The sequence below is a fragment of the Nyctereutes procyonoides genome, unplaced genomic scaffold, assembly GCF_905146905.1.
Source record: "Nyctereutes procyonoides isolate TBG_1078 unplaced genomic scaffold, NYPRO_anot_genome, whole genome shotgun sequence".
In the NCBI taxonomy this organism is placed as follows: Eukaryota; Metazoa; Chordata; class Mammalia; order Carnivora; family Canidae; genus Nyctereutes; species Nyctereutes procyonoides.
The window spans coordinates 54,879,540-54,897,254 of NW_026575133.1; the positions used below are offsets into that span (position 1 = coordinate 54,879,540).

The 17,715-nt window shown below is 49.4% G+C and overlaps 1 protein-coding gene across 3 annotated transcripts in view; it reads left to right on the forward strand.

Annotated features, from left to right (window-relative positions):
* The first annotated feature begins 267 nt into the window (after positions 1–267).
* The window catches only part of PTK2B (protein tyrosine kinase 2 beta), a 125,158-nt gene continuing 107,710 nt past the window's right edge, over positions 268–17,715 (forward strand). For all 3 annotated transcript variants that reach the window (XM_055346169.1, XM_055346172.1, XM_055346170.1), the window contains exon 1: positions 268–441. The gene's annotated coding sequence lies outside the window, so the exon portion shown is untranslated. The remainder of the gene's footprint in view (positions 442–17,715) is intronic.

A 17,715-nucleotide genomic window follows, 5' to 3' on the forward strand; every position in this document is an offset into this window, starting at 1 on the left:
CCTCTAAGTGTGGCCTCCACAAGCCTGCAAGTGGAGTGGGAGGAGCGGGGGAGGGTGGTAGCCATCGGAGGGGTCAGCCGCTCCCAGGGCTCGCAGGGGCTCCGGAGATGGGTCCCCAGGTGGGCACGTGCAGCCCAGGGAATTGGTGGCGGCGTCTATTTCAGGGTTTATGGTAAGAGGCTGGAGCGGGCACACGCTCAGCGCCACAGACAACACACCCCACCCTTTAAGGAAGTGAGGAGGAGAGCAGCAGGGGTGTGGTTAACTAGGAGGAGGAGAGGGGAAAACACAAACCTGTCAGCCCTGTTACTCAGCAGAGGCCTCCGGAGCGGCCGCGAACCCCTTACCTGCCGCCGCCCCCGACCCACCTGTGCCTGCCGCGGCGCAGCCGGCGCCTCACCTGGCCGACGGGGAGCCGGCGGAGTCGGCGCTTCCCTCCGTGTGAGTCCGCGCCCGCGGTCCGGGCGGAGCGCCCAGCCACAAGTCCGAGGCTGGCGGGGCCGGCGGGGGCCGGCGGGGGCTGGCGGGGGCGGGGGCGGGGGGCGCTCCCGAGGCTGCGGGTACCTGCGCGGCGCCGCCGGAGTTCCTGGAAGGGCAGCTCAGGGGGCGGGCGGCGGGCGCCCCGCGCTGGGCTCGACGGCCTTCCCCAGGGCACAGCACGTCTATTTGGGGAGTTAATTGGCCCCTGAAGGGTGTTTCTCCCTCTTTGTCCTCCTACCGTATTCCGGGGGGGGGGGGGTGGTGATGAGAAGGCCCGGCCCCGCCACCTGCCTCTAAGGGTCGGAGCGCCGGGCAGGGCTTCCCCAGTCCAACCAACTTCAGGTGCTTCCTCAGAGCCGCTGCCTGCGTCCCGCCCTGTCCCGGTCCTCCCCCGTGCCCTTCAGCACCCCACCCTGGTCCTATTCCCAGCACACCCCACTGCCCTGGCATGGACTTCCTGCCCTCCTAGAGGGCATCTTCGAAATCAAGCCCCGACTGGAAGCAAGCGGGGCTCTGGGAGGGGCACAGAGGCGCAACTCCAGTGTGTGTGTGTGTGTGTGTGTGTGTGTGTGTTTGGGGGTTAAAGTTCCCACTGGCTGCTCACTGGCTCTTTGTGAAACTACCTTCCAGATTCCACGAAAGGGTTAAGTTCTGTGCTGCCTTCTCCTGCTGTCAGGCTGTGCGTGGGCAAAGCCTTGGGTGGGTGAACAGGGAACATATGGGTGATGTTCTGAGCCCACCGAGCCCCACCACCTGCCCTAACCCTCAGCCATCTGACACTGGCATCTCCCCACACCCTAAACGTGGGGCCCAGTCCAATTAGGCTCCCTTACAGGGGCCAGGGGTGGGGAGAAGGGGAGCAGAGTTTGCACACAGAGGGGGCACGTGCCAGAAGGATTTGGAAGCTGAAGAGAAGTTTCCGCTGGCCTGTAGCTAGAACTGAGCCCCCAGGGACAGTCCGTAGGGCACGATCAGGTAAGGGGCATGAGGACACCTCTCCTGCCTTGGCTGCTCTCTCCTTACCTGAGTCCTGGCCAGGACAAGTGGCTGTGGACCCAAGCTCCAGCCTTTCACAACTCTGAGGGAGGGAGAGATGAAAAAGTGAGTAAGGATGGGAGGGAGGAAGGAAGTAGTTGCGTTCAAGAGCTCCAGCTCTGCCTGGGCACTCTCTAGCCATCCGTTCATTCATTCGGCAAGCATCTGCTGACTTCCTACCTGAGGCCACGTGCTGGTGCTGGGTGTGGGGGCCCAAGGGTGCCTGTGACCCACCCCGCTCTCTGGAGAAGCGCGGTGCATGGTGAATGCAGCAGGCTGCGATGGGAGGGGGCAGGCTTCAGGGTACCGGGAAGACTTCCTGGCAGAAGTGACGCCGCCGAGTGGAGACTCTCAGGATCAATAGGAATCAGCCAGAGAGTGGGAGAGAGGGAAGAAGACGGGCACAGAGCACAGCGAGTGCTAAGAGCTGAGGCCAGAAGCAGCATGACACATTCAGGAAACTGAAAGTAGCTCAGCATGTTTGGAGCATGTAGAGGGCAGGGGCGAGGTGAAGCTGGAGAGGTAAGTAGACACAGCTCCAGAAGGGCCTGCTCAGGCTGCCATGGCAACTCCGGTTGGAGCAACACTTGGGACCAAGAGCCAGGCAGGAGACTTCCCAGCATGCCTCTGACTCTGGGAGGAGGGGGGCGGTGTTTGCCAGATTTAGCGAATAAGAACACAGGACACTCCGATTTGAATTTCAGATAAGCAATGAATATTTTTCAAATATAAGTATAGCCCGTGCAATATTTGGGACATACTTATACTAAGACATTATGTATTGTTTATGTGAAATTCAAATTTAACGGGATATCTGGTATTTTATCCGGCAACACTCTTCTAGAAGGCAGGTCAAGATGCTACCATTCTGGGAAGTGAAGGATGAGCAGCGCCCAGTGCCACGAGAACAGTCTCAGGGCATATCTATCTTGTAACCAATCCTCCTGCTTCCAGTTTGGGACTCCTTCACTGACTGACCATGTTATTTCTTTAAAAAAAAAAAAAAAATCCTTGGTCTGCGTGTTTATCTACACAGCTGAAGGACTGTGATGCCTCAGAAAGAGACTGGGCTCTGGAGCCTGATGGACCTGGATTCAAGTCACAGCTTGGCCACTTGCCCACCGCGAGGCTCCATGTGAACCACTTAGTTCCTCAGAGCCCCCAGAATCTCTTTTCCGAAAGAGTACAGGAATACCTGTGTGTCCAGGTTGAGAGCTCCGTGAGAATGTATGTGGATGCGGTGAGTGCTAAAGGAAGAGTGGCAGAGAGTAATTTTTGTAACACCTTCATGGGGGTGACCAACGCAGCATCCACAAAGTGCTTAAGGCTCATTGATTTCTGTTTCTCTTTATCGAGCACTCAAAGGTCCCGGGGATGTGGTAGGGGTCCTGCTTCTACTGAGAGAGCAGGTTAGCTCCAGAGCAGAGAGGGAGAGCCTGAATTGGCTGTGTGTTCCTTTGTCTCCCAGCTTTACCTCTCCCTTCCCATATGACCTGCTTCCAAGGGAGGAGATACGCTGCTCTCCTCTTTGGAGGAGGGTGGGTGGGGGAGAGGTGGTGGCTCAGGGCAGAATTAACTGAAGGGAAATATGAATGAATTGCAAGAGGGAATCCACATAAAACACCTAGCACAGCACCTGATGGAAACAAATGTGCTGTAAAATGTGGCTGCCATCATTCCCATTTTTACGAGTACCTTATTAGAAAAATAGACTCATTTCAAGGGTAGATGAAGTAGGGGTGTCTTGTGAACCATGTTTTGACTTTTTTTTTTAGATTTTATTTATTTATTTATTTATTTATTTATTTATTTATTTATTTATAGAGACAGAGAGAGACACACACAGAAAGAGAGAGAGGCAGAGACACAGGCAGAGGAAGAAGCAGGCTCCATGCAGGGAGCCTGACATGGGACTCAATCCTGGGTCTCCAGGATCACGCCCTGGACTGAAGGCGGCGCTAAACCATTGAGCCACCGGGGCTGCCCCATGTTTTCACTTTAATGGGAGCATTTGTGAGAGCAAATTAGGGGACTCCTAAAAGGAAACCAGAGGGAGTTCAGAACTTGTTAAGAAAAAGAGGAAATGGAAATTGGTTTCCCCTTTGGGGAGACCATGAAGTTCAAAATGGTCCCTTTCCAATAGCTGAATCTCCCCATCCCCCTGCCCAGTGGTAAGTGCTTTGTCCCCAGCTCTTTAGAGCAGCATTTGCCAGTGTTCGGAGAAACTCTATGCCATGGGATAGTTATGGGTGTTCCATTGGTGAGATGTTCAGATGAGCAGGCTTTTGGAGCTTTCTCGTGTGTATTTGTATGGTCAACGTCCTGCAGAAAAAGACTTCTGTATCCCTGGGTCCTCTAGCATTTTGTAAATTTGACTATAGACCCCTGGCAGGGGTCGGGGAGAAACCAATTATTGTCTCAAAGGAAATAGCATTTCATATCTAGTGACCGTTGATGTGGGTGGAATTTGAGACCAAGCAGGTCTTTCAGGGGACATTATTCATCCCATAACTCTAGCCAAGAGGGATCTAATTTATCCTAGACTCAGCAGTGTCCAACTTACAGAGGATCTTCAGGGACTGAGTGCTTGTGTACAGCTGTCCCGGCATCATATATCCACCATGGACACCAACCCCTACCCATGTCAGCCAAAATCTTCCTACTGCACCTTATACTCCTTTCTCATTGTTCAGAAAAGCCTGGAAAGAGTATATCTCTTAGCGAGGGACCTCCATGGTGATGGCAGTAGCTCCATGCGTCCTGAATACTGCTAAGGCAAACACAACTGGTGGTGAAGGAAAGGAAGGGAGGGAGCATACCGTAGGGTAGACCCCGAGTGGTAGATCCCTAGATATCCCCCTGCGCTGGAGTCATGAGCTCTGGATCATTTGGCCCTGACCTCCCAGATGAATGGAGCTCTGAGGTAGTCACACAAGCTTGACTGGGGATACCCAACTGTTGGCATGCTTAGGGCTGCAAGTATGGTAATTAAGAGAACTTCTTGCTGGCTCAGTGATTGAGGGTTTCTCTTAGACTCTGAGTTGGTTTAGGATAAAGGGGGGAGGAGTAAGGATGGGACAGTGGCCTGTAACCCTAACAGGGCCAGTAGTCTAGTGATCAAGTGCCAAAGCGTGGAGTTAGTCGCCCTAGGTTCCAACTCCAGCTCCCAGATTTACTGCTTGATGTGAGGCAAGTCACTTGGCCTTGTCTTCCTCATCCATAAGACAGTGGTGCTAGAGGAGGCAGGCACGCAGGCAGGCAGGGGGCCAGGGTGGCAGGCATGTACCAACCGGCATGGCCCTGTTTCAATATTTTAACATTCCAGATGGTCTTAAGCACTAGCTTCCTAATAGCCTCAACAGTACACAAAATTTCAGTCCTTCAACAGGCACATGGTAGACATTGCATAAGTGTGTCTCTCCTCATCTTTATATCTTTACACTTAAGGTTAATCCGAGCTGATGCAGAAGCCCCTGAGGAAAAAGGCCATCATCTGAGGGGCAGCACTCGACTCAGGGCTTCTGGAGCATGCTGTCTCGTTGACAGGCAGCTCGTCTCCAGCAGTAGGTGCTTCTTGCCCCGCGCTCCACCCCCAATTCACTGCACTGGATGAACAGCCAGGCCTAATGAGCGCTTTAGCTGAAGAGACTTTCTGACTGCCCAGCAGACACTGGTCACTTAGACTACGAGCCTTCACCAGCTGGTGGCTTCGTTTTCCAGGGTTCTTAGCACCCTGAACAAAGCTCTGAGCTGTGCGAGGGGGTGTAGGGGGGGAGGGGACCGCTCTTTGAGTCATTCTGCTGTTTCCCAAGGGATAATTATTACTCATGATGACAGTTTGATTAAGAGAGCAGGCTGGAGGCTGCAAATTCCAATGCCCTTTTTACCTAGACACAGCGGGTGGATGGGTGGGAATGCAGGATTTGTTTTGCAGGTAGGCTCTGGGTGGGCGGCAGGAAGGGACGCTCCTCTGGTTCCCAGCACCTTCTCCCCCTGTTCTTCCCTTTCCCCAGCCCTAAGGGAATTGCTGCTTTCATAAGGCAGCTGGGCAACACGATTAGAACTGAGATCAACCACTGCCAACATCCACGGAAGGGCGATCCTTCCCCTTTTCTATCTCGACGACAAATGCACTAACATTTTCTTCCTCTCCAATGCCCTTCTTGCCTTCTCTGTCTTGAAATCCACCAGCAAAGAATCTGGCCACATCACTCCCTAGCCAGGGTGGCCCACAGGGACACACCACGCCATCTGGTGAGAACTCAGCGCTGGGTTTAGTCGTTGACTCCCTTCTGGTTAGGCGGATCCTTCCAACAACTTTGAGGACTGTTCCCCCCTTCCCTGTGCCCCTTCTTTCCCTGAGGATCTGCCCACCGCCCGGCTCTCTCAGACTCCCCCAGCTGTTGCGTCCCTACTGGGATGCCCGAAGGTCCAGGAGACTCCTCCAAGTCCTGCTGGGAATTCTGTCCTGAGTTTGGGCTTTGCTCCTGGAGGATGAGGAGGGGCAGGGATCCATTAACCATCCCCCAGAGAACAGCCCCTCCTCTGGTCCTGGCCCCTGGAGCATCACATCTTTTCCTGGTTTCCAAATTATGCAGTTGGCTCCGCCCCCTACTTCCTCCCTAGCCTCAAGTGAATCTTCTTTTTTTTTTTTTTAAGATTTTATTTATTCATTCATAAGAGACACACACACAGAGAGAGAGAGAGAGAGAGAGAGGCAGAGACATAGGCAGAGGGAGAAGCAGGCTCCATGCAGGGAGCCCGATGTGGGACTCAGTCCCAGGTCTCCAGGATGAGGCCCTGGGTGGAAGGCAGACTGTCAACCACTGAGCCACTGATGTGTCCCTCAAGCACATCTCCTATCCAGGGGCATTTGTGGTGGGGCCTTAGCTCCTCTCCCTTGCTTAGGTTTCTACTTTCCTCCCTCCCCATTCCTGCTCCAGGCAGGTTCTCGGAGATCTGACACTCAGGTGCCTCAGAAGGTACCCTTGCTAGCAGCCAGTTACCTCCCTCCACTATTTACAGGAACCTGGGAATCCCTCCATCCCTCCACCGATGTACAGTGACATCCATCTACGCAGTGAGGTCCGTCGAGGCAGTCCTAAGTGGCTGTGTGGGGTTTGAGTTCCCAAGCCCCCATTGCAGATAAGCTGGGGGCCTGGGTTAATGAAAAGAGGATCAGGAGTCAGAAGACATTGCCCTAGTTTAGATTTTGCCACTCACTAGCTGCGTGACACTACAGGTGCGTTGCCTGACTTTTCCAGACCTCATTTTTCTCACTTGAAAGTGAAGAAAAAGTATAGTATCCCTGGTGAGGTCCTTGACATGTATGAAAATGCCCCAGAAAGTACCTCAGACACTATTCCTGAAGAGATGAGTGTTTTGGGATTGGAGAGAGGTGGGTTTGAGCCTTGACTCGGTCACTTTCTACCCAGGTGACATTGCCACACAGAGCCTTAGTTTTCTCATTTGTAACCTGTTCTAGAGATTTGTCTACTCTTTCTCCCCTCTTGACCTCCTTGACTCTCAGGGTCAGTCGTTATTTACCTGTGAGGGACTTGATCTGTTCTCAGTAAGGTTATAGCCGGGCCAGGGAGGTAATAAATAAAGATACGTAACTGTAAGATGAGATGGGGACCTGCAGTGCCATAAAAGACACACCCATAAGATGCGATGATGTCAGAGGATAGGGAGCTTATTTCTGTCTGGGGAGTCTAGGGATGCTTCCTGGAGGAAGTGGCATTTGGAAAAGCTCTTGAAAGGGCAGGTAGGGGATGGCCATGGAGACTTGGGATGGTGCTTGTGGTCAGAGAAGACTGTAAATAAAAGCAGGGAGGTGGGAAGGCCTAGCCTGAATGACTCATTTTGGGCGGAGCTGAGGGTGTCAAAGGACAATAAAGATAAGGGTAGAAAGTAAGGTAAGTCATGAACCTGGCAGCTGAAGAGTTTGGACTTTATTCTGAAGACTTCAGAGAGCTGCCTAGAGTGAAGGGGCCCCTGGTCAAATTTGGGCAGTAGCGGGCTTGACATTTCAGGAAGAGCCGGTAAGACATGTTATAGCACTTCATGTCTTGAGTCTGGATAAATTATGTAATTCAGGATGATTTGGGGGGTCCTGGAGATATCTGTTAACTAATTAACTGGGGACTTCTCCATTCTCTATGTTGAAATTGGTCCTTAGTTGAATTGAAAAGATGTAGGGTGGGGGTGCCTGGGTAGCACAGTCGGTTAAGCATCTGACTCTTGGTTTCAGTGACCCAGGTCAAGCCCAGTGTGAGGCTCTGCACCGAACACAGAGTCTGCTTGAGATTCTCTCTCTCTCTCCCTCTGCCTCTCCCGCTCATGCTCTCTCTCTCCCTTTAAAATAAATAAATAAATCTAAAAAAAAAAAAGACGTAGGGTTTATGGGAACATCAAATTATTTAGGTTAGATCCACAATTTGCCATTCTCCTTAATCCTCTCCTTCTTCCAAGTCCTTGATTCACGGATAAGCCCTTTCCCGCAGACTTCATCTTTGCTAGGTATGCGCTAAGTGCTAGCCTGTCTTCAGGCCTAATAACAACCTCTGTACGGCAGCCTCCTCGGGAATCAAGGAGCAACATGCACTTAGATCCACTGCCCCCCATCCACCCTCATCAGTTCACCTGACTCCTGGGCTCTACCTCCAGCCACACCTTCCTCCCTTCGGCTCCTCCTACTTCCAAGAGTCTATATATAGGGCATTTCTACCCGAGTAATTCACCTTAAGCACTATCTGTCTCAGAAACCAAATACATCAGTTTTTCACACCAAACCATCTCTTCCTCCAGGCAACCCTCCCAATAACGCAGTTGTCATTCTCCTAGAACACCCAGGTCAGATACCTTGAAGTTCTCTTCCCCTTCTCCTCTCTGCTTTTCTCTGCTCATATCTTATCTGTCACTAATCCTAGCTGTACATGATCTGCTTGTTGGGTCCCATCAAATCTTTGTTCAAGTCCCATTTTCCCGCCCAAAGCCCTGTCCACCTTCCCCAACCTGACTTTCCCAGAGGCTCCATTCAAGACCTGCCCCCTTGGGAAACCTGTTGCTCCCACCTCAGCCTCAGGGCTTCTTTGCATCCTCTGAGCCGGAATTTATCAGCTCATCCCTGGGTGAAATTCTGGGGCAGGGTAGTGCTTTTCATTTTGTTCTCCTTCTTAACTGCCTCTGTTTCCCAGGATAGGAGATCCTGTTTCCATCCTTCCCTACACACTGGTGCTTGGCTCACCCAGCCAGGTGCCATCTTCCTCCTTCCCAGTGCTGGTATCACTACTACCTATTGCAACAGAGCAAGGACCGCATTCTTCCCAGGGGTCAGGATACACTCCTAGCCTCTTCTGAACATAGAGGCTTCCTACATAGAGGCTTCCTAGAGCCCAGGGAGAGGAAGTCCGGGATTTAGAGCAGGAGCTCAATAATCTCTATAAACGACTCCTGTGTCTTTCTAATCCATGGGTCCTTGCCTTTCCCTTCTCCTTTATCCTCTTGTGTGTTGAGTTCATCTAGGCCAGACTGTATGATGGGAGAAAGACAGGGTGTAGGAAAAAAGGAAATTGCTTTGGGAATATGGAAGAGAGATTTGCAAGGCAGAAGTTGCCAGTTTTTAGTAACCCAGACCTCGACCTAACTGTGCACAGGCATAGGGCTTGCCACGGTAACTGCACTCAGAGAGCTTTTGGGATCCTGCGGTCCCAAGATTTGAAAGCACATAGTACACATTGGCTCCTTTATCTCCACAGAGAGTGGCCCTCCACTGGTCTGAGTGTACCTTTGAGCCCTCTCCTTCTTTCTCTACCTGACTCTCTGGGTAGAAAACCCCTTCCAGCTCCTGTTTGCTAAACACTTAGCCTCCAACCTGTGTTCAGTCCCAGGGAGAGGCATGAGGGAGAGCCCTGCTCTGGGCTGGAGAGAACTGGGTCTGGTCACTGACTGCTCTATCACTGTCCTGCTGCATGATCTTGGGTGAGTCACCTGGGTAAGCCTGCCCAAGTCTCAGGGTTTTTTATTTGTACATGCACTAAGGAGGTTTGGGGAATTGTTAACTAGTAGAGAGCTTTCTTCAAAATGGATCTCAGGCAAAAGCCCTATATTAAACCAGGTAAAAGTAGACTCTTTTGGGGTGGAAACAGGGAGGCAGATGCCTGTGGGGCCCTCAACCCCTCACACAGGGGTCCCTGGGCCCTCCCTGTGTCTCCTGGGGCCTGGTCTTCTTGAATCCTTTCTGGGCCTCTGGTGCTTGAGGTCCTGATGGTTTATGTGTTTGGGGGCCTAGAGAATGGGTCCAGATTCAAGTAGATTCCATAAAGAATGATCTCAAAATAAGGAATCCAGAGTGGGGTGTGGCATGTTTATGCGTTGGGGTAGCAGGGTACTGTGTACATGAACAGCCTGAGAGATGATGCCTAATTTCCCCCTCTGAGCAAATGTGCATAATTATGAGGAAAAAAGTATAGAATTTTCACCCGAGCTCCAAGGAACCAAGGACACCCTGATATATTAGGAATGACCCATGAGGTTTTATAATCAGTTTTACAAACTTTTCATATAAATTACTTCAAAATTGAGCTCCATTTTAATTTAAATGAATGAGGCTGGAACCTCTGTTGAGGTCAGAACCATGTCAGTACTAAGAGTCGGTGTTATATCCCAAGGACACAGATGGTGCCTTACATACCGCCGGCATTTGATACGTACAATGTGTGCCTGAAACTGACCATATGTGTGCCTCCCAATAAGGAGGATTGTTTAAAAAAAAAAAAAAAGCTGATGTGAATATGTAAATGTTTTAGGGTAATATTTAATATATTATTTTAGTGACATGTTTTAAATAACATACTGTATAAAATAATACATTAAATAAATATACTGGCTTTTCTCCAACTCCCCCTGTTACAAAACATTCAACACCTCATTCCAATCTTTGACATCAGTTTCCTTTTGCCACTGGAACCATACTCACATTCTAGCCTTTATCATTGTCCCTATCATTTATCTAGTCTAAAGAGAGTTGGCTGTTTCTTCTTAATCCAGAAAGTGTTTCTTTATTTTTCAATAGCGGCTTTCTTGAGACCTAATTCATGTACCATAAAATTCATTCTCTTAAAATGTACATTTAGGGGGTACCTGGGTGGCTCTGTGGGGAGCCTGCTTCTCCCTCTGCCTATGTCTCTGCCCCTCTCTCTGTGTGTCTCTCTCATGAATAAATAAATAAATATATATATATATATATATATATATATATATATATATATATTAGGTGGCCTTTGTAAGGCCTTCTTTTGGAGGCATTGATTGAAGTGGTATCAGGCTAAAACTTTTTCCCAGAGTATATTTTTGTTCAAAATAGGGTAACTGAGAGGGCAGCCCACACTATGAAAGATTCTGTAAGAACTAGAATATATCCTTCTTTTCTGACAGATAATTTGGGGAAAGGAGGAGCTTTGCCTTATGTTCAAGCATATATGATACATAAAAATGGATGGATGGATGAACAAATGGCTTTAGGAATGAACGAATAAACAGAAGAAAGACTATAAGCTAGTGAGTCAATCACTTAAGCAGCCATACCAATCTGTCCCTCTTTATTCTTTCTTAATTCCTGCTGAGAAAACCAGCACTGGTCATTAATTTACACTACCAAGGACCATATATAAAATTATTGAAAAAAAAAGTTTGCAGATACAAGCTGGAAACAAGATACTGTATTTTCTGTTGCCTGGAATATCTTTATCAAGGGTCTTTAAAATGGGAGAACCTGAATTCTGCCCAGTATCCTGGACATGGTTGAGAAACCCAAAGATCATGTGGCATGACCACAAGATTTGATTCAAGGTTGTAAGTTGCTGGAGCAATACCTTTAGGGATGTGATTGTATGCTCAGATTCTATCAGGCCTAGAGTCCACCACTCCCCTTTGATCCAGCATAAGGACTTCAGGGTTGCTGGTACCTCAGGCAAGGGCCCGTCACTGGAAGCTTTGCCTTTTCCATTCTCAGGGATGGAACACACCACAAACCACACTCCCCAGTGATTCACCAGCCAGTTCCACAGACAGAGACTGCCTCTTCCATTCTTCCCCTTTGGTCCCCTCTCAAGAAGACAGTGTGAGCTGGAAAAGAGTACTCTGGAGTTTAGAGTGAGAATGAGGCAAGGAAAGAGGAAGAATAGCATGTAAGAGAGCAAGAATGAAATGGAAGTTGTGACCAGACCCATGAAGAAGTCTGGAGACATGGGTGAAGGCTGAAGATGTGGCTTTTAAAGACTCAGACCCTGGAGAGATAAAAAGTGACAGATGATACTGCTCTTTAGAAAGACCTTCATGGGGGCACCTGGGTGGCGCAGTCGATTGAGCATCGGATTCTTGGTTTTGGCTCAGGTCATGATTTCAGACTTGTGAGATCAAGACCCATGTCAGGTTCCCTGCTCAGCAAGGGGTCTGCTTGTCCCTCTTCCTTTGCTCCTCCCCCTGCTCATGCTCTCTCTCTCTCTTTCTCAAATACGTAAATAAAGTCAGAAAGAAAGAAAGAAAGAAAGAAAGAAAGAAAGAAAGAAAGAAAGAAAAAGAAAGACCCTCATGGTAGCCACAGAAGGGCGGGTTCCTACAATGTCTACTCTGGAGTGTGTGTGGTTGGAGTTGGGGGGTTTAAGAAGCAAGGGGCAGTGAAGGGTGAAGGGAGGTGTTGACAGATTGACATGGCCTGGAGTTCTTGCTGTAGGCTTGGGTGTCACGTCTGCCCACACTGCTAGTGTCCAGAGAAGATGGTTGGAGGGCAGGCCCCCAGAATCAGCCCACTTCCTGCTTTCTTCTCCTTACTTCTCCATGCGGTGAGGAGAGGGAATACAGAGAGGTGCTTGGCCAGATAAGCAGGAACCAGCTTGCCTTGGGGGTGGGAGGAGTTCAGAGGATGAGGTGATGCTCAGTCTACAGGAATGGGGAATCTGTGAAGGGGACGCCTACTTGGAAAGGAAGAGGGCAGAAGAGCATCAGGTTTTGCCTGACGGTACAAAAAGGGTATTTCACAGGAACTATGAAGCATGTAGGATATTTAGGACTAGAAAAGTCTGGTGGAGGGAAAGGAACTGGGCATAGGACAGACACTCACATTCCACCTTCCCCAAGCACCCCTCCTCCAGAGTTCTTGGCTGTACCAACCGTGTATGCCAGGCACATGTTATCTTGAGATAAATTTATTTTTCACAAGTACATGCCTTGCTAATGGAATGGTAGAAGGCAGAGACCTTGTCTTGTGGCTCTTTGTCTCTTGATCCTATTCCAGCAAATGTCAGGATGCAAAACCTGTACTCAGTAAACATTTGTTCAGATCTGAGGAGGCTTTAGGAAGAAAAAGTGCTCATTTAGAGATGGTCTTCAAAACCTGTGGGAATGAGGGGCATCAGAGGGATTCAAATAAACAAAATGCTCAAAATCTCATCAGCTGCTAAAAGACATGAGTGGGCAGAGGGCTTCCTGATACCGGAATGAACACACTTTGGAAAACGTTCTAAGAGGAAGCAACCTAGATCCTCCATGGAGGCCCAGAGTCGTGCCTCTCCAACATCAGTGCCATCAGGATCACCCAGAAGGCTGAAAACACAGATTATGAGGCTCCAACTCTACAGTTTCTAATGCAGCACGCCTGGGGTGGGACCCAAGAATTTGCATTTTGGACAGTTTCACAGGCACTCATAATGCTGCTGGCCCAGGGACAGCACTTTGACAACCGCTAGTATGAAGCCAATTCTATTACTTAGGGATGTGTATTAGCACCAGCTTCTCTGTCTGCAGCCAGAGTCAGGCAGCTATTTCCTCCTCTTTAGGTTTTGTTTTGCTTTGTTCTTAACATGACAAAAATGGTTTCATGCTCACCCTGGGGGAAATAACGTATCATGTCTCCATGGACTCAATCATGAAGCCCAACCTTTCATCTACCCAAGGCTCCCTGAGAACTTGGTGGATTTTCCCAGCCTCTGGCCTTTTTTGGTGGTGTTCTCTCTCAGGACTGTCTCTCCTGAACTTCCCAAACTTACACCTCTCAGGCTCTAACCTGAGCACCACCCCTGCCAGGCCCTCAATCTGACTCTGATCGGATTTTCCTTCTGCCTCATTTTATTGTTAATTATATGTGTGCCTCTGCCTTCTTCAGTGCAGACTGCCATAACAGAGTACCATAGCTTGGGGGGCTTATACAACAGACATTTATTTTCCCACAGGTCTTGGAGGCTGGTGCCAGCATGGTCTATTTCTGCTGAGGACCCTCTTCCTGGCTTGTGGACTGTTGCCATCTTGCTACGTCCTCTCATGGCCTTTCCTCCATGTGTTTGTGTGCAAGGAAAGAGAAAGAGAGAGCTCTGGTTACTCTTCCTTTATTCGTAAGGACACTAAGTCTATCAGGTCAGGGTCCACCATTATGACCTCATTTAACTTTAATTACTTCCCATAAGGACCATATGTCTAGACACCACAGGCTAGGGCTTCAACATGTGGATTATGGGGAGGGAGGGGTCACAAACATTCAGTTCATAACATCATCTTTCCCAATTAGACTATGAAAATCTTGGCAGTCACATGAGTCACAGTGCCTGAATCCCCCCTCAGTGGGTATCGTGGAGGAGGTGTTCAATCAGTGTCTGCAGGATCACAGTGAAGGGCTGAAAAACAAACCAAAACGAACCAAGACCTGTTTCTTTGGCCCTTACTGGCCCCTGGTGCTTGAAATGTGTGTACAAAGGCCGAGGAGATGGAGAGGAGAAGGCATTTGCTGAACCCCGTCCATGGGATGCTGTGGCTGGGTGCCAGAGTTGTCGTGGGCTCATCAGCCTTGAAAATAATTTGATTACTAATCTCTATCACTCAGGGAACTACCACCCCCAGAGCTGTATTAAGAATGTTTTCCTCAGGCAAAAAATGTGCTGCCTTTGGAATCCAAGTAGACTCAGGAATTTCATTTTATGATTGATCCCCCTTCCTGCTCCTTCTTCTTCCTGTAAGTCTTCCACATTCCGTTCCTTCCAGATTTCTCAGTTGATGCACAGCCAGGCCCTTACTCTGCCCTCTCCAACACTCAAATAACTTTCAAAAGTAGTTTATTTCCCCCAAGGTTGCCTTTTAGTTCTTGCTTTTAACCCCATCTCTGTCCAGTGAAGCCACCAGGCTGATGGTATTCTCATAGAAACCCTAAGGGACCCAGATACATCTCTGGGAACTCCTGTCCTCTGCCGTTTATTTATAGCTATTTAATGACAAGGTCCCAGAATGTGCCTCAAACAGGTCACAACTTATCTTCACAAATGTGCCGTTGATAACCGCTCTCCAACCTCTACCATATTCATTAACTGTGTTGCCTGCCTTCTGGGCTTCTTCTGTATATGTGTGTGTGTGTGTGTGTGTGTGTGTGTGTGTGTACCCTAAGGTTGGAGAGAGGACCCCAGGACTCTGTTCTTAACCCCACCTTTCACTTTCCAGGAAAATGGCAAGCACCTCAACTTACTACTATGTGTGCCATCCCCCAACCCCTTATCCTTCCTTCACCTGCTCCTCTCCTCGCAGCACAAGCTTGGGCCTGATGGTTTTGCTCCTTTGACTATGGAGCAATCCAGTCTCCTGGTGGAGGCAGAGAAACATCCGGCCTGCACACAAACAATTCACAATCTATCAGCAGGCAGTGTTCATAATGGTTGGGAGCCAGCACTCAAACTCAAGGTGTGGCTCCTTACTTCCCAACCACGTGGTCTCCAGCACATTCTTAACCCCTCTGATCCTCAGCGTCCCCACGTCCAAATGGCAATAACAGTAGTGCTTTTCTTAAAGTGATACTGCAAAGATTACAAAGAGACCATATATTTATGTATATAAAGCTCTTCGCGTTGGTGCGTCACACGAAATGAGCCCTCGATACATTCACTGGATATTATCAGGGCAGCAATGTGTGTTAACTGCAGTTTCAGGCGGGGCCCCTGCCCCTTGTCTTGCAGTGAGGCCTTGCGGAGACTCCTCTCCACAGCCTGTGGCAGGTGGCCCAAGGTCCTGTGCCAGGCTCTCTGCCAGGCCGGTTTCTAGGGTCACTTCCTTGTGCTTCTCACCACCTTCATGCTGCAGATCTTGTTCGGTCACATCACACCACGCCACAGAACTCTGCTCCTTCACCTATTACCCCAAGTAGTCTAACGACACAGAACATTTATAGCAGAATTAGAGGGAGGAAGATGAGTGTTATGAAGAGTATCATTCTACTCTTTCTCTGGTCCCTTCCCCATCCTCCTTTCTGTCCCTCCCCCCTTCCTTTTCCAGAGCAATGAACAAATAAATACCTGCCCGGAGTTCCTCGAGCCTCAACCCCTAATTGCAGTGATTTAGTGGAGTATTATCTGGGTTTACTGGGGCCGCTATAACAAAAGACTATGGACTGGGTGATTTATAAAAAACGGCTATTTATTCCTCATAATTCCAGAGACTGGACGTCCAAGATCAAGGCACCAGCAGATTCAGTGTCTGGTGAGGACTCACTACCTGGTTCATGGGCAGTCTTCTCTGGCTGTGTCCTCACATGGTGGAAGGAGTGAGGGAACTTGGTGGGTGGGGGGAGTTCTTTCATAAGGGTGCTAACCCCATTCATAAGCTCCACTGTCCAGACTTAATCACCTCCTAAGGGCCCACCTCCTGAAACCATCCCCTTGGGGGTTAGGATTTCAACATATGAATTTGGGGAGAACACAAACATTCACACCACAGCAGACATATTCCTAAACAAATACAGTTTTCTTCCTGGAGGAATTCTTTTACCCTCTCCTAAGGGAAGAGAAACCTCATCATCTTTGACATATGTTTAAGGAAAGAGGCTACCTCCTTGGGACAGGATTGCCTAGGTTGATATCTGGGTAACCCTGAAAGTGAACAGCGTGGTGAAAGTGGGGAGCTGCCTTCCACTGAGCGGACAGTGTGGCTGTTCCACACGAGGGTTTTAATGGCCTGGAAAACAAGGTCTGTTGGGAAGAGAAGCCTGTTTCCCTGCGAAGGCAAACTGAGCCTGGGCTGGGTTTTTACTGCTTGTGAGGGAAGCTGTTGCTTTCCAAACTATAGACCTGACCTCCTGCCGGTGGGGTGTAAGCACTGATTCAACCAGGAGAGGTGGACATATTGCACACAGTTGATTCAGCCACAAAAAAAAAAAAAAAAAAAAAAAAAAAAAAAAAAAAAACAAGCAGAACCTATGACAGGGTTGATACAAATGTAGGAAGATGAGTCAAGTGAAAACACATCCTTTTGTGGAGGAGACCAGGAGCTCCTGAGCCCAGGGGTACGGTGAGGGTTCTGGGCTCTGTGGCCAAGTTTCAGAACCAGGGGAGGCTCATACCAATGGCTGCAATGTGACCAATCTGTCATGCACCAAAGGTGTCCAAACTCCCCGGTCCCCCAAATGAGGCTCACTTCTCACACCTTTGCCTGGAGAGCTCTGTGTTCCCACTCAAATGTTCTTCATTCCCTCTGGCCCCTTCACATTTTTGTTCTTCCTTTGAAACCCTCCTCAGCTTTCAGGGTGCCACCTCCGTGAGGCCTTCCTGATAGGCTCTTGCCTGTGGCCAGGGTAAGTGGGCTGTTCTCGCTGTTCTCCCGGCACAGCGCCTTGGGTGACGGTGGCCACCCTCCTTCCAACTCCCAGTGGGCCCTGTGAGATCACCTTCACTGACCTCAGCTTGGAAGGTCTCTGGCCTGCAGGAAATTCTCCATATTATCTTTAAAAATCCGTTAAGCATGCCATTAGAGGCAGTTCACTGCAATCCAGAAGCAAAGGTGGACCTGATTCAGCTACAAGTCTGGCTGCTCAAGACCCCAGCAGGTGTTAGGTGTAGTTTGCATTTCCCATTCGCAGGTGGAGGAAGAGAGATCCCAAGAAAGAGGTTCCATGGATCCTTATTTTTACTCGATTCTCATAGAACGGCTTGCTCTCTGCTCACCTTGCTGCTTGAGTAATGGAAGAGAGAATGGGGAGTCTCCCTGGGTCACAGAAAAGTGGAACTTCCCAAAGGACCAGACCTGCCTCCATGAACACAGAATGGCTTGGGAAAGGAGCAAGTGGACGGATAGCTCAAGTGACCTAGTCCAAACCCCATCTTATAGAGAAAGGTCTTCTTTTCTTTGGGCACCTGTGAATAGTATCTCATACAGAGAACTCATCAGTGTTGG